This window comes from Rhinoraja longicauda, chromosome 6, assembly GCF_053455715.1.
Source record: "Rhinoraja longicauda isolate Sanriku21f chromosome 6, sRhiLon1.1, whole genome shotgun sequence".
NCBI lineage: Eukaryota > Metazoa > Chordata > Chondrichthyes > Rajiformes > Arhynchobatidae > Rhinoraja > Rhinoraja longicauda.
Genome location: NC_135958.1, coordinates 59,437,653 through 59,454,069, shown reverse-complemented (window position 1 = coordinate 59,454,069; position 16,417 = coordinate 59,437,653). Strand labels below are relative to the sequence as shown.

General features: G+C 43.2%; 1 protein-coding gene across 25 annotated transcripts in view; it reads right to left on the bottom strand.

Annotated features, from left to right (window-relative positions):
* rbfox3a (RNA binding fox-1 homolog 3a) overlaps positions 1 to 16,417 on the bottom strand; it is a 1,329,152-nt gene that overhangs the window by 931,949 nt on the left and 380,786 nt on the right. For 23 of the 25 annotated variants that reach the window (XM_078401060.1, XM_078401078.1, XM_078401061.1 and 20 more), the window contains one exon: positions 10,242 to 10,289. The gene's annotated coding sequence lies outside the window, so the exon portion shown is untranslated. Of the gene's footprint in view, positions 1 to 10,241; positions 10,290 to 10,588; positions 10,677 to 16,417 lie in introns of those variants that run through there. The other 2 variants (XM_078401064.1, XM_078401080.1) reach the window with 1 other exon arrangement.

The window sequence follows — 16,417 nt, the reverse complement described above, 5'->3', positions numbered from 1 at the left end:
GCCCTAGTCCTGACAACATCCTCATAAATCTTCGAAGCACCCTTTCCAGCTTGATACCATCTTTCCACTAACATGGTGCCCAGAACTGAGCACAATACTCTAAATGTGGCCTCACCAATGCCTCAGACAACTGCAACATGACCACCCAACTTCTATACTCAATGCTCTGACTGATGAAGCCCAATGTGCCAAAAGCCTTTTTGACCACCATTTCTACCTGTGATGCCACTTTCAAACAAACTATGTACTGCACCTGTACTCCAAGATCCCTCTGCTGTACAACACTCCCCAGAGCCCGACCGTTCAGTGTTTAGGTTCGGCCCATGTTAGTGCTCTCAAAATGCAACACCTCAAATTTCACTGCATTAAATTCCATCAACCATTCCTCAGCCCACCTGCCCACTGATCAAAATCCTGCTGCAATTTTTGACAACCATCTTCACTATCAACAAATTCACCCACTTTCGTGTCATCTGCAAACTTGGTAACCATGCCGTGTACGTTCTCATCCAAATTATTGATACAGTTTAGAGATACAGCATGGCAACAGGCCGTTCGATGCACCGTGTCCACGCCGACCAGCGACCAGCGACCACCCCATACACTAACACTGTCCTACACACTGGGGACAATTCCAGAGTCAAATGAACCAACACACCGGTAGGTCTTTGTCATGTGGGAAAAAGCCGGAGCACCCACAGAAAACCCACGCGGTCACGGGGAGAACATACAAATTCCATACAGGCAGCACCTGTAGTCAGAATCGAACCGGGTCTCTGGCGCTGTAAGGCAACAACTCTACCACTGCGCCACCCGCACTGGCATATGAAAGACTGCAGCACAAAGTTGTACTAAGATCAGAAAGTTTAACTGTGTGAGAGATACACGAGGTCCTCATGAGTCCACTGAAATGGGTGTCAATGGAGTGCGCAGTCAAATTGTGTGGAGATAGAGCGTTGCTGGGGAGTTTGTTAGGTATGGAATAAATACTTTGTGGTGGTGCCACCAGCAGTAGCTGCCTCGCCAACAGTCTGTCGGTCCTTTCTTCTTTTTTGTTATTTTTAGTATGTGTTAAAAGTATGATTTAGTGTCCCTTAGTTTGTTTTATGTGGGGGGTGGGGGTTGGGGGAATCTTTTTTTCAATCTCTTACCTCGACGGAGATGCGATTTTTTTCCGTATCATATCTCCGTCCCCACTGCGGCCTAACATCGTGGAGTTGGTGGCCTTTCCTGGAGACCGATGGGCGCTCCAAGCTGCGGGATTTAACATCGCGGAGTTTGCAATCCCTTTGATAGGGATAGAAGCTCCAACCGCAGGGCCTGTGGACTTTAACATCGTGAAGTCCGCGGTCTCTGTAAGAAGAGGCCGATTCGGGAGCTCCATGCTGTGGAGAGAGTTTCAACTGCCCCGACGCTGGGTGTTTTGATCACCCCGATGGGGGCCTCGATCGTTGGCAGTGGAGGCTTTGATCGCCCCGACTGCGGATGGTTCGACAGCCCCGACCGCAGGAGAACAAAGAGGAAGATGTTTGAACTTTATCGCCTTCCATCACAGTGAGGAATGTGGAATCCACTGTGGTGGATGTTTATGTTAACTTTTATGTGATTGTGAGTCCTGTGGCTTTTCACTTAGTATGGCTGTATGGTAACTCAAATTTCACTGTCCCTTAACTGGTACATGTGATAATAAACTGACCTTGAAACCTTGAACCTTGAAATACTTCTGCTCCTCCCACTTAGCAATTGTGCAATGAAGACGTTTAGATCCAAGAATCACCCATTTTTACACCCAAGGTTAAAAACTGGTTAAATGGATGATCCATCTCCAGTGGACGGACTTGTCAGTTGCCCTTCATCCAAGAACATAGAGCTATACACTGCAGGAATAGAAGGAGAACATCAATAGACAATAGACAATAGACAATAGGTGCAGGAGTAGGCCATTCAGCCCTTCGAGCCAGCACCGCCATTCAATGCGATCATGGCTGATCACTCTCAATCAGTACCCCGTTCCTGCCTTCTCCCCATACCCCCTCACTCCGCTATCCTTAAGAGCTCTATCCAGCTCTCTCTTGAAAGCATCCAATGAACTGGCCTCCACTGCCTTCTGAGGCAGAGAATTCCACACCTTCACCACTCTCTGACTGAAAAAGTTCTTCCTCATCTCCGTTCTAAACGGCCCACAATGTCTGTGCCATCCATGATGCCTATTTAAACTACACATTTACCTGTACAAGATCAACATCGCTCTATTCCCTGCCCGTTCATGCGCCTGTCTAAAAGCCTCTTCAACATTGCCATCGTATCTATTTCCACCGAAAGTGCGCATGCGTACAATATATATAAAATAACATCACTTTGAGGCAGAGAAGTTTCTTTTAGCACAATTAAACTGTGTTCTGGCTGTGTAAGGTCAAACCAAGCCCTCTAGTTGAAACTAACAGCAGTTTATAGAAGAAATCACAACCAGATTTAACACTGCTTTTTACACTTAGTTCCAAGGTACCTCAGCATGCAGTTCCACAAGGAAGCAGCTGATCATAAACCTTATGGATAGTTTTGGGAAAACACTCATAATTATGCTTGGCTATTCATCATAACAATACATTAATTGGAAAGCATACCATCCACATCAAATTAACACAGCTACTAACTAAATGAAGAAGCCAAAACACTTCATTCATTGAAGTAAATGGGACTGGACCAGATTTTTACAAGTATTGCAGACATCATTTAGATTGAAAATTCAATGGAAGTCAACCATAAGGAACTGGCCAATAAAATTATCATTAAGCGCTCCGATATTGGATAGATTGGATTGATATTTTGTGTTCTTTATTGTCATAAATACATTGAAATGTAGAAACAAGGAACTGCAGATGCTTGTTTGCAAAAAAAGAACACAAAGAGCTGGAGTAACTCAGCAAGTCGGGCAGCATCTCTGGAGAACATGGAGAGGTGACATCTTAAGAAGGGTCCTGATGTAAAACGTCACCTATCCATTTTCTCCAGAGATGCTGCCTGACCTGCTGAGTTACTCCAGCACTTTGTGTCTTTATTTTCGTAAAAGAGTATCTGCAGTCCCATATTCTCCAGGGATGCTGCCTGACCCACTGAGTTACTCCAGCACTTTGTGTCTTAATGTTAAAAAACATTAAACAATATACCTTGTAGTTGACAAATTACAATTTGGGGCAGCACGGTGGTGCAGCGGTAGAGTTGCTGCCTTACAGCACTTGAAGCGCCAGAGACCCGGATTCGATCCCGACTACAGGTGCTGTTTGTACGGAGTTTGTACGTTCTCCCCGTGACCTGCGTGGGTTTTCTCCATGACCTTCGGTGTCCTCCCACACGCCAAAGACGTACAGGTTTGTAGGTTAACTGGCTTGGTAAATGTAAGATTGTCCCTAGTGTGTGAAGGACAGTGTTAATGTCCGGGGATCAGTGGTCGGCGCCGACTCGGTGGGCCGAAGGGCCTGCTTCCATGCTGTATCTATAAACTAAATTGTGAGAGTTCACATTAGTACCCAAAAGACAATTAACATTGGACGAATGCATTGAGAAGTTGAACTAGGGGAGAGTGCACATGAGGAAAGGCAGTTAGAAAGATCACAAATGATTCTTGTTACTACAGTAGTTAATAACTCACAGGTAGGTACAGAACTCCCAGTTGCATGGCCACTCACCTCTCACAAACCTTGGCCACATTTGTTTAACCTTATCAAACATGAAGTTCATCCGGATTATATTAAAGTAAATCCTCAAGTGTCTAATTACCAGTAGTTTGTATCATGTTACAGGCAACAGATAATTAGATGAAGGCAAAATGACTGAAAATTATGTATATATTCTTTAAACATTAGGATCAAAGTTACATCCAAGAGTAATCCACTGACAAGATGATAACCTCGGTATCATTAAGCGAGTAGACAGTTCTGAAGAAAATGAAGTCATAATCCACGTTCATCGGCAGTAAAACAAAGCTCTCGAGACTTCAATTAATCTATGGAATGTGGTCTTATTTTCTGAATATAAATTTACCCTAAAAGCACACCATGTTCCTTAGTAACCATCTGTTAAACAGGGTCTCATAAACATGGAGGGCCAAGCAGACGGTAATGTAAATATGATACACACTGTGAGTAACTGAGCCATTTGTCATCTTGGTTTGGTGGCTTGGCTACCATTATCACCTCAGGCTTTTGGACTCAAACCCCATTTTCAGATTTTGCACATCAGTATTGAACGGAAGGAGTACATGGAAGAGTACAGCACAACAACAATCCCTTCATCCACAATGTCTGTGCCAAACATAATATCAAGTTAAACTAAGCTCATTTGCCTGTACGTGATCCATATACCTCCATTCCCTGCATATCCATGCACCTATCTAAAAGCCTCCTAAATGCCACTATCGTAATGTCCACCACCATCCCCGGCAGTGCATTCACCACTCGCTGTGTGAAAATCTTACCATCGATTGTTTTTGTCCACACTGAGACAAAGGCATCGTTCTGGTCAAACACCCAGGTTTGATCCTGACCTCGGGTGCTGTCTCTGTGGACTTTACACTTTACACTACTGACCATGTGGGTTTCCTCCGGGTGCTCCAGTTTCCACCAACATCCCTAAGATGTGCGGGTTTGTAGGTTAATTGGCCTCTGTAAATTGCCCCGAGTGTGTTGGGAGTGTTGGGAGGCGAAAGAGGGATAACATAGAACTAGTGCAAACAGGTGATCGATGGTCGGCGTGAACTAAGTGTGACTCCATGCTGTATCTTTCAATCGTTCTGAGTGAGATTAGTCCTTGATTATGCTGGCGGCCTTGCCGAGGCAGCGTGCAGAGTAGATGGAGTCCATGGAAGGGAGATTGGTTTGCACGATGGCCGAGGCCAGTGCTTCTTAAACTATTTCAGTGTCATTCACCCTTGAGTCTTTATCACAAAATTCCATCCACCCTCGACTAAATTCTCTTCTGTTTTTGGTAATTTTCGTCTTATTCTCCCTTGTGAGGAAAAAAATGTATAAATATCTGAATAAATTAAGTCATTCACCCCTCTAGTTTCATTCACCCCAAAATAATTTCATTCACCCTCGGGTGAACCATTCACCAGTTTAAGAAGCACTGGCCTAGTCTATGTCCACAACTCTGCAGTTGCTTGAGGTCTTGGATGGAGCTGTTCCCAAACCAGGCTGTGATTGTCTATAGTCTATTGTGATGCAACCTGATAAAATGCTTTCTACGGCGCATCTGTAGAATTTGGTGAGGGTTTTTGGGGACATGCCAAACTTCCTAAGACTTCTAAGGAAGTAAAGGAGTTGGTGTGCTTTCCTAACCATTGCTTCAATATGGCCAGTCCAGGACAAATTGCTGGTGATATTTATTCCTAAGAACTTGAAGCTTTCAACCAGCTCCTCACCATCACCACCATCAGTGCATACCGGGGTATGTGTACCATTTCACTTCCTGAAGTTGATCACAATCGTTCACCTCACATCCATGTGCCTATCTAAAAAGATGATGCTATGCGAGTCTTCTAGAACTATTTGGCTCCCTTCAGGAGAACTGCATCATGAGTCCCATCATGTCAGTTGTCTGAGATGTGAGCACAAATCACACTGATGGAGGAACTTGTTGGGAACATCATCCGAGTTCCAAAAAAGCAAACTGCTGGAGGAACTCGCAGAAACTTCCCAGCCAGATCCTCCAGCAGTTTGATTCTTTGGTCAAGACTCCAGCATCTGCCATCTTGCGTTTGAGAAGGGCATAGGTTATAAGTGATAGCAGCAGAATTAGGCCATTCGGCCCACCAAGTCTGCTCCGCCATTCAATCATGGCTGATCTATCTCTCCCTCCTAACCCCATTTCCTGTCTTCTCCCCATAATCCCTGACACCCGTACTAATCAAGAATTCATCTATGTGCAAGAAGGAACTGCAGATGCTGGTTTAAACTGAAGATAGACACAAAAAGCTCGGGTAACTTAGCAGGACAGGCAGCATCTCTGGAGAGAAGGTATGGGTGAGGTTTCGGGTCGAGACCCTCCTACAAACTATCTATTTCTGCCTTAAAAATATCCATTGACTTGGCCTCCACAACCTTCTGTGGCAAAGAATTCCACAGATTCACCACCTTCTGACTAAAGAAATAATTCCTCATCCCCTTCCTAAAGGAACATCCTTTAATTCCAAGGCGATGATCGCTAGTCCCAGACTCTGCCACTAGTGGAAACACACTCCCCACATCCACTCTATCCAAACCTTTCACTATTTGATAAGTTTCAATGAGGTTCCCTCCTCGTCCTTCTAAACTCCAGCCAGTACAGGCCCAGTGCCGTCAAACGCTCAGCATATGCTAACCCACTCATTCCTGAGATCGTTATGTAAACCTCCTCTGAACCCTCTCCAGAGCCAGCACATCCTTCCACAGAGATGGTGCCCAAAATTGCTCACAATACTCCAAATGCGGTCTGACCTGTGCCTTATAGAGCCTCAGCATTGAATTCCTGTTTTTGTATTCTATCCCTCTTGAAATAAATGCGAGCATTGGGTTTGCCTTCCTTACTACCGATTCGATTTGCAAATTAACTTTTTCGGAATCCTGCACCAGCACTCCCAAGTCCCTTTGCACCTCCGATTTCTGGATTCTCTGCCCATTTAGAAAATAGTCTACGCCTTTATACCTACTGCCAAAATGCATGACTCCACGCTTTGCTACACTATATTCCATCTGTCACTTCTCTGCCCACTCTCCCAACCTGTCTCAGAGAACTGAAGCTATTTTGGAGAACCCATGGCAAATTAGCTTGGAAGGACCAATCTAAAAGATGACCTTTCTTCAACCATTTGAGATGGGTAACGGAGAGGAAAAAGTAAAGCTAGACCATTATTTTCCAACAAAGTTTGGGAATTTGACAAGTGAGTGCACTGGAGCAGTAAACTATAGGACTTTTTTTTGTGAAAGAGGCTTCTTGGAAAAATCCCATTTGGTGCAGGATGATTAAGCCTAATGGGTATAATCTTATTAGGTCCTATTTGGCTCTTGAACCTAATAGATGTCTTGGAATTAAACAGCACTTGGATACTAATGTACGAGCTTATCTGATGCATGAATGGATCTGCCAGGATCTGTTAATGTTGTGAGCAATTTTATCCTCAAATGATAAAAGCCAAGGTGGTGTTCCATCACTGACTGTGTGATTGTGCACCCTCATGTCCCACCACCCACCCACCCCTGCACTTCAAAGATCGCAAACAATACCAGTAATGAAGAATGTCTTTTGAAAGCTGGAGCTCCAAATCACGAGCTATTCAGCAGCCCAAGAAAGCATGATAACTCAATCAACAATCTACAGCAAGGGGCCCAAGGAAGAGAAGCTGAGGTGGGAATAACATCTCCAATGTGCAGCTAGTTATTGATTCCTTAGATCTACCATGCTGATTAAGTGTAGTCAAGGTTACCCATGTGAGTAGAGTGGACACCTTCACCTCACACTTTAGTCGTTAGACATATATAAGGTGCGGAAATAGGCCCTTCAGCCCACCAAGTCCGCACTGACCAGCGATCACCCCGTACACTAACACTATCCTACACACTAAGGCCGTTTGACAATTTTAACCGAAATCAATTAAACTGCAAACCCATACTTCTTTGGAGTGTGGGAGGAAAATGGAGCACCCAGAGATAACCCATGCTGCCACAGGGAGAACGTACAAACTCCGTACCGACAGCATCCAGAGTTAGGATTGAACTGTTGTCAGGCAGCAACTCTACTGCTGTGCCACAGTGCCACCTGAAAATCAAATATCTCCCTGCAGAACTGTGGACATGAGATCCACAATGTGGATCATATCATCAGCTATTGGCCAAGACATAGGATATTGCTTCACCTTTCTGCTTGTGTCTTGGTCACAGCCTGCCTACAAAACCTGGACAAGCGACATTAACATTACTGATTCAATTGCCATTAAATCTAACCAATGCTAATTCAAATCTATTGGAACATTAATGCATTGTATTGCTGCCGAAGACAGCCTGTCACTGATTATCTTCTTAATACATTACCTTGTTAGATATAATTATTGAGATAATATTTATTTATTCTCCCCTGACCAAGAAGGTAGGTTGAAAGATTATTCTACATTTGAAGAGATGTTACATATTCAAAATAATCAATCTTTTACTGCAAGCATTTGGAAGCTGAAATTTAGACCAAAAGCTAAATAGAATCGGTATCTAGAATTCCCAGGCAATCTTCTGTTATTATCTGGTAATACTGCAGTGATAACATTACCACTTTTATTCATGTTTTCTTGCGAACATCGCAGCATGATACAATGAGGCAGTTAAACTTACCCAACTTCCAAACAGAGTTGAAAGCATACCGAACTTTAAAAGGGCCACTTTGCAACCAAAAACGGGTTTGAACGCGTAACTTTTTTTGTTCCACGCATGCTTCAATGTGCGTGCTGAAATGCAACGGTGCATCAGAAGAGTCAAGAGCATCCCATCGCACCCCGCCCTGTGGAATCTGCCCCACTTGACTCATACCACAACCTTGTCTCATACCCACCAAAGTGCATTTATTAAGCAAAAAACACAGTGAAGAAAGAGATGCAGATCTGATTGGAAACAAACTGAAGCTAGATTTGGAACGGTAGCCAAAGATGATGTTCCTTCAGTCGAGGCCAAGAGCCCAAAGAACAGTTTACAAATGCTCTTCATTGAATGGTCTTTATTGATCTTTTTCAGTTCCTTGGAGAGTATAACATTGCTAGCCAATATAAGCAGTTTAAGTTAAAGTAAAACACAAGAGTGGAGATGGCATTTCTAAAGATCGCCCAAGCCCTGCAGTGCATGGTGGACTGATATTTAATTAGCTGTGATCAATTCTATACATTTCTGAAAGCCATTGGTGTTGAAATATACAGGTAATAAAAAAAACTTAAACCAAGTGGTAAAGAGATGAACACAAGCAAACAAGAGCTGGAAGAAACTTCAGCACATTTAATGTGTTGTGAGAGTGTTGGTTGGGCTTCTCTGTACCTTTATTTCATAAATCGACCACGAGACAACGCCACTAGAATCAGTTGGACGTATTTTTGGCTTTGTACCCCTGGGATGTGTAGGTACAGTAGATAAGCATGTCAATATAGGCAAGTACTAAATGCAACCCAAGTTAGCCAATCAAATCTCAGCAATATAAAAAGAAAATTGACATCAGTATTCAATATGACCAAAATTATTTTTTCGACTATTTCTGCTAAGAAAGGATCTTTAGACCCTTATTGTTTTAATAATTTGTAATTCGGCGTAAGTGACTGATGGAACGCAAACATTGCCATTCTTGGCACATCTGAATGTATTATCATTTTCTTCCTCTTATTTCAAACTCGGGGAAATCCATTTATTCCAATCCTATTCCATCAAGGCTTATCGCTACCTTCTTATCTGTAATTGATTTGAAATAATCTCCACCTCAATTTCTGGCCAAAGCCCTCTCCATCTGAGCCTTTTCAATATCAAATCCATTGGATGAGAAATAACACTGAGGAAATAAATTCATCTGGATTTAGAAAGAAAAGAGTAGAACCCACGGTGCCACAGATTCAAACAGAATTTCAATAAGCGGGAAGAAGATTCAGACAAAGTAATGAATATCTGAGGGAGAGCAAAGGTTAACCTCGTGAACTTGGTCAAGTATTGTCCTGTCTTTGATATATTCATTCCATTATCAGTCAACTCCCCTGTAAGAACAATCTACTTAATTCTCAGTCAGAATGACAATGTCAAGCAGGAGCAGCAAATACTGTAAATAAAATATTGTTACCATAGAAACAGGTAAAAATAGATTAAGTAGCTCATCTCTGACAAAGGAGTATATTAGCAAATTAACACTACCTCTCCAAAAAATATAGTCTATTATTCTTTTATAACCATGTCATAAGCAATGAACAAAATAATAAATCAAAAATAAATGCTCTTTTACAAAGACTATCAATGATTTTTCTAAATGCAAATTGATCAGAATGATTTTTCTAAATGCAAATTGCTGTTTTAAACACAACATTGCCATTCAGGATAGAACGTACATTAAAAAAAAAGAACTATACTGTTAAATCGCCACATTATTAACCATGGCTGGCAGGTTCCCAATAACATTCCAACACACTGCCCAGACAACTCCACATTCACACTGCGAGACACATTTCTCATGTAAATATTTAGTATTAACATACTCACAGCAGGATTGTCTTTGTCCACACTCTAGTTCCACTCTGTCTTATAGTCCTACAAACGAGAAACACATCATTGAGAAGGCTAACTACGCACAAAACATCCTCATAAGAAAAAAAACCTTTGCTTATAGCAGTGTGAAAAAGAACACTTCTGTATGCTAAAATGTAATTGCAGTCCATTATGCAGGGTACAATTACACATCTATCTAATTTGCTACAATTATAACAACGTTTGCAAGACAAATACATTTTCCAACCACAGTTAAACGATAATAATGATTAGTTTGTGAGATGTCAAGATATCTCATTGCAGACCCCGATCCAAATGAAAACAAATGCCCTAAATCTCACCATCGCTAAATTAGAAGCCAACATCCCAGCCACAGTAAAAATGATTGCGACATTTTCACTTTCCTCTCTCTGTTTTGTATCTATTCCAGGCATGTGTTGTCATTAATGGGCTGCTGTTGATTCATCGTTACTGAACACCACTGTCATATAAAACCAATTTTGCGACAATTCTCAGGTGAACTATGATTTCTTTGGACTGAGGAGGTTAGATAGGATGAAGGCACAGAATCTTTTACCCAGAGTAGGGCATTCAAGAACCAAAGGACGTAAGTTTAAAGTGAGAGGGGAAAGTGTTTTATTCGGAACCTGAGGGGCAACATTTTCGCTCAGAAGGTGGTGGGATATGGAATGAGCTGCCAGAGAATATAGTTGAGGCAGGTGCTATCACAACATTTAATGGACATTTGGACAGGTAGATGGATAGGAGCAGTTCTGAGGGATATGGGCCAAAAGCGAGCAGGTGGGATAGCATAGCTGGGGCATCTTGGTCGGTTGGGCCGAAGGGCCTGTTTCCGCGCTTTACGACTGTTCGAGGGTCTTGAACCTCAAGAATTTTTTTGTGCATTTCTCTTTTTATCAAGGATGACTTCAAATATACAAGTCTCCAAGGCAGCTTTCTTTTTAAAACAAAAATCATCATTCATGCAATGTGTCCCTTAAGGAATAGCATGTGAATTATTTTTGACGCTCTATCCCAATAAATCAAATGTGCTGCAATCTGGAATTGAATTAATCTGGCATTTACTTCGATTTTGAGCAGTTATCGTTTTTAAAAAGTGGGTGGCACAGCGGCACAGCGGTAGAGTTGCTGCCTTACAGCGCCAGAGACCCGGGTTCGACCCTGGCTGTCTGTACGGAGTTTATATCTTCTCACAGTGACCGCTTGGGTTTTCTCCGGGTGCTTCGGTTTCCTCCCACACTCCAAAGATGTAAATGTTTGTAGGTTAATTGGCTTCTGAAAATTGCAAATTGACCCTCACGTGTCGGATGGTGTAAGTGTACAGGGTGGTCGCTGGTTGGCATGGACTCTGCGGGCCGAAGGGCCTATTTCTATGCTGTATCTCTAAAGTAAAGTCTAAATATAAATGCAAGAGGTTCAGCTACCTACAAGTGCAAGGCAAGTGGACTTGGACTCAAGGTGCAGAATAAGTTTTGCATGTTATTGTCACTAATTCCTTTCTGGAAAGCAAATGCCCCCTCATATCAAACTTTGCATTTAGGACCTGCTTTGAAAGCACAATAGCATGATGGTAAACAATTTCTAATTATTTCAACTGAATGAATTACTCAACTTGGAAAAACTTGCATATTTCCCTTAAGGGGACGCATTGCAAGAATGATGATGGTTGTTGAAAAGAAAGTTGCCTTGGAGATTTGTACGTTCATTACAGGTTTGATGTCACGTGTAGGAAGGAACTGCAGATGCTAGTTTACACAGAAGATAGACAAAAAAATGCTGGAGTAACTCAGCAGGTCAGGCAGCACCTATGGAGAAAACGGACAGGTGACATTTCGGGTCTGTTTCCAGTCTGAAGAAGGGTTGCGACCCAAAATGTGACCTATTCTTTTTCGCCAGAGATGCTGCCTGACTCGCTGAGTTACTCCAGCACTTTGAAAAAGTGTTGCATCTCAACACGAAAGGTGTTAAACTGAACTCACTGAGTGAAACAAAATAAGGCAAAATATACTGTTATCAGGAAACTGAACCATCCCATCACCAAGTAGAGAGTGGTCCTGAGCTGCTAACCACCTCATTGGAAACCTTTGGGTCTGAAGAAGGGTCTCGACCCGAAACGTCACCCATTCCTTCTCTCCCGAGATGCTGCCTGACCTGCTGAGTTACTCCAGCATTTTGTGAATAAATACTTTGGATCATATTTCATTGCAGTAAACATTATTCCCTTTCTCCTCTAGCCGTACACTGTGGACGGCTTGATTGTAATCATGTATAGTCTTTCCACTGACTGGATAGCATGCAACAAAAAAAGCTTCTCGCTGTACCTCGGTATAGTGACAATAATAAACTGAACTCGACTGTTAGGTGAAACGATGTTACCCTTGCGCATCCAAATGTGCTTCCGACATCAGGAAGGGGAAACATCCACCATGTTTACAGTCAGAGTACTTCTGTCCACAGCCCAGCAGAGAGCAGTGTCTTTCCTCTCTAAGTTATTCGAGCCAATTCTTCTGAGAACCAAAAACAACAGCTATGTGGCAATCAAATTACAGCTAGTGCACTGTGCAGGGAAGTCAGTTTAACATCTGTCAGCTAAGACCTACAGAAGAGCACAATAAAACATTGAGCACCAGTACTGCTGAGGAAATAGGGACTGTGTGCCATTTCCATTGAAATTGCCTCTCTACAATTGCCTTCTCCTCAAAATATCTCTGATATGATCCAGTAGCATGATCACGGGTAAAAATTGCCACGTGTAAGCAGGAAAATCTAATCCAGAAAAAGATAGCACAGTGATTTAATATGTCATTGTTGCTGATGCGGCAAGAACTATTATAACGACATGAAAGGTACCGTTGAGGAAAGGTTAAGTAGGTTGGGACTTTTCTCATTGGAGTTCAGAAGAATGAGAGGCGATCTTATTGAAACGTATAAGATCGTGAGGGGCCTTGATCGGGTGGAGGCGCTAAAGATGTTTCCGATGATCGGGGAGACCAGAACTAGGGGCATAGTCCTAGAATAAAAACTGAGATGAGGAGAAACTTCTTCACTCAGAGGGTGGTTAGTCTGTGGAATTCGCTGCCTCAGGGAGCTGTGGAAGCAGGAACGTTAAATAAATTTAAAACGGTAATAGATTGTTTTTTAATAGACAAGGGAATTAGGGGTTACGGGGAGAGGGCAGGGAAGTGGACATGAGCTATTGTTAGCATAGTAAGACCTGAGTAATCTCCTGGACAAGTTTCGAAAGCCTAGCTTGGGGTCGGAGAGGAATTTCCCGGATTTTTTTCCCAAATTGGCCTGGGTTTTTATCCGTTTTTTCGCCTCTCCCAGGAGATCACACGGTTCTTTTGGGTGGGAAGAAGGGCGATAGTGGGAAGGGGGTGGGGGTAGGATCAGCCATGATCGTATTGAATGGCGGAGCGGGCTCGAGGGGCCGGTTGGCCTACTCCTGCTCCTATTTTCTTGTGTTCTTGTGTTGATCGACCCAAAAAGCTGGAGTAACTCAACGGGTCAGGCAGCAGCTGAGAAAAGGAAGAGGTGATGTTTCGGGTCGAGACCCTTCTTCAGACTGAGAGTCAGGGCCAAAGGTACCGTTATTGGGACAAGAAATTAAAAATATTATTTTGGAATTGTGTTCAATGCCCTTTTTTTCAGCTCCTTCGTGTTTTACCTTGTTAGTGTTGCACTGATATATTAAGCTTCATCGACCGTTTATAACCCCCCCCCAATTCTGCATGTAACTCAGGTGAATAGGGATGGGAAGGTTGTGGTTTGTTTGGTGCAATGGCAGGCTGAAAAACCACAGTTGCCAACATGGAATTACATAGACAATCGTGGGCTTGAAACAGGCCATTCAGCCCATCCCATCGTGCCAGCATCATTGCTCTATTTGAACCCGTTTTCCTCCATGAGATTTATCAGTGCAATCCTCAATAACCACCCCATCATACGTTTGTCCAGCCTTCTGTTCAGGTACACTACAGTCACATGTGCCGAACAACAATGACAAGCTTTGTTTTGCATACTGTCCAAACGGATGAGATAATACTGTGCATAAATATAATCACGTTAAACTCAACTACCATAGAAGATAGAGCAGGGAAAGGTACAGAATGCAGAACATTATAGGTTCATAAGTCATAGGAGCAGAAGTAGGTCATTCGGCCCAGAGCCGACTCTGCCATTCAATCATGGCTAATCTGTCTTTCCCTCGCAACATTGTTGAACGTCAGTTGTATAAACAAAATCTAAGGGGGTAGAGATGAATTGGGCAGTGCCCTAGGGCAGCACTGTGGTGCAGCTGGTAGAGTTGCTGCCTCATGGGCCCAGAGACCCGAGTTCAATCTTAATCTCGAGTGCTGTCTGTGTGGAGTTTGCACGTTCTCCCTGCAACCACATAGGTTTCTTCTGGGTCCTTCAGTTTTCAATAGACATTAGACAATAGACAATAGGCACAGGAGTAGGCCATTCGGCCCTTCGAGCCAGCACCACCATTCAATGTGATCATGGCTGATCATTCTCAATCAGTACCCCGTTCCTGCCTTCTCCCCATACCCCCTGACTCCGCTATCCTTAAGAGCTCTATCCAGCTCTCTCTTGAAGGCATTCAGAGAATTGGCCTCCACTGCCTTCTGAGGAAGAGAATTCCACAGATTTACAACTCTCTGACTGAAAAAGTTTTTCCTCATCTCCGTTCTAAATGGCCTACCCCTTATTCTTAAACTGTGGCCCCTGGTTCTGGACTCCCCCAACATTGGGAACATGTTTCCTGCCTCTAAGGTGTCCAACCCCTTAATAATCTTACATGTTTCGATAAGATACCCTCTCATCCTTCTAAATTCCAGTGTATACAAGCCTAGTCGCTCCAGTCTTTCAACATATGACAGTCCCGCCATTCCGGGAATTAACCTAGTAAACCTACACTGCACGCCCTCAATAGCAAGAATATCCTTCCTCAAATTTGGAGACCACATTTCAAAGACACGTAGGGTTTGTAGGTTAATTGGCCTCTGCAAACTTTCCCCCGGAGTGTGGGGAGTGGATGAGAAAGTGGAATAACATAGAACCAATGTTAACGATTGATCGATGGACGGCGCGGACTGGGTGGGCCAAAGGGCTTGTTTCTGTGCAGTATCTTTTGTGTATCATCCCAGCATTGATGGCGCCCTATTTACAATGGAGCGGCTACAGGTTGCATTAAGGTAGACACCACCAAAGTATGGATAGTTCGCTGCTAATACGATCAGCAAAGATGAACTCGGAATGAATGTAGCGCAATGAATGTAAAATGGCAGGAAACTGGCAAGCGATCTGGCTAATCGACCAGACAAAAGAACACCACGCTCACAATAAATAGCAGCTGCTGCCAGAGAGTGTAAAATCTTCAGATCGATAAACAGATGTGTGGAATATGTGGATGAGGATGTGACTGCAATCCCCATTTGCACACATCAGTTTCTCAGGTCAAAATCTAGTTAGCATGTCTGAATGATTAGCAGTACATATGTTTGAAATAAGGCAAATGAAATCAGGGTAGCAATGTGGGAAAGATGCCAGCTTTTGATTGCTGGGATCTGTAAACAAATCCAGATTAATGGGATAAAAGTTGATACTGTCAGCTGTGTCGAGGAAAGTCTCAATCTCCAAGTGCAAAAAAGGGTCTCAGCCCAACACACCTCTTATCCATGCTCTCCAGAGATGCTGCCTGACACGCTGAGTTACTCCAGCACGGTGTGTCTCGTTTTCTCGTAAACCAGCATCTGCACTTTTTTGTTTTACTAAACATCTCAACACAGTTCCTTGTGTGCACAAACCACCAATACAGCGCTGTTCCTCGTTCAACATTAATTGGCCTTTGGCCTTCATGAGTCACAGTATTGAGTATAGAAGGAGAGAGGTCATGTTACAGTTATATAAGACGTTGGTGAGGCCGCATTTAGAGTATTGCGTTCAGTTTAGGGCACCTTGTGATAGGAAAGGTGTCGCCAAGCTGGAAATTTTACGAGGATGTTGCCAGGACCTGAGGGACTGGGCATAAGGGAGAGGTTGAGTAGGCTGGGACTATTCCCTGGAGTGCAGGAGGATGAGGGGCGATCTTATAGAGGCGTACAAAATCATGAGATGAGGAGATTGGGTAAATGTACAGTCTCTAG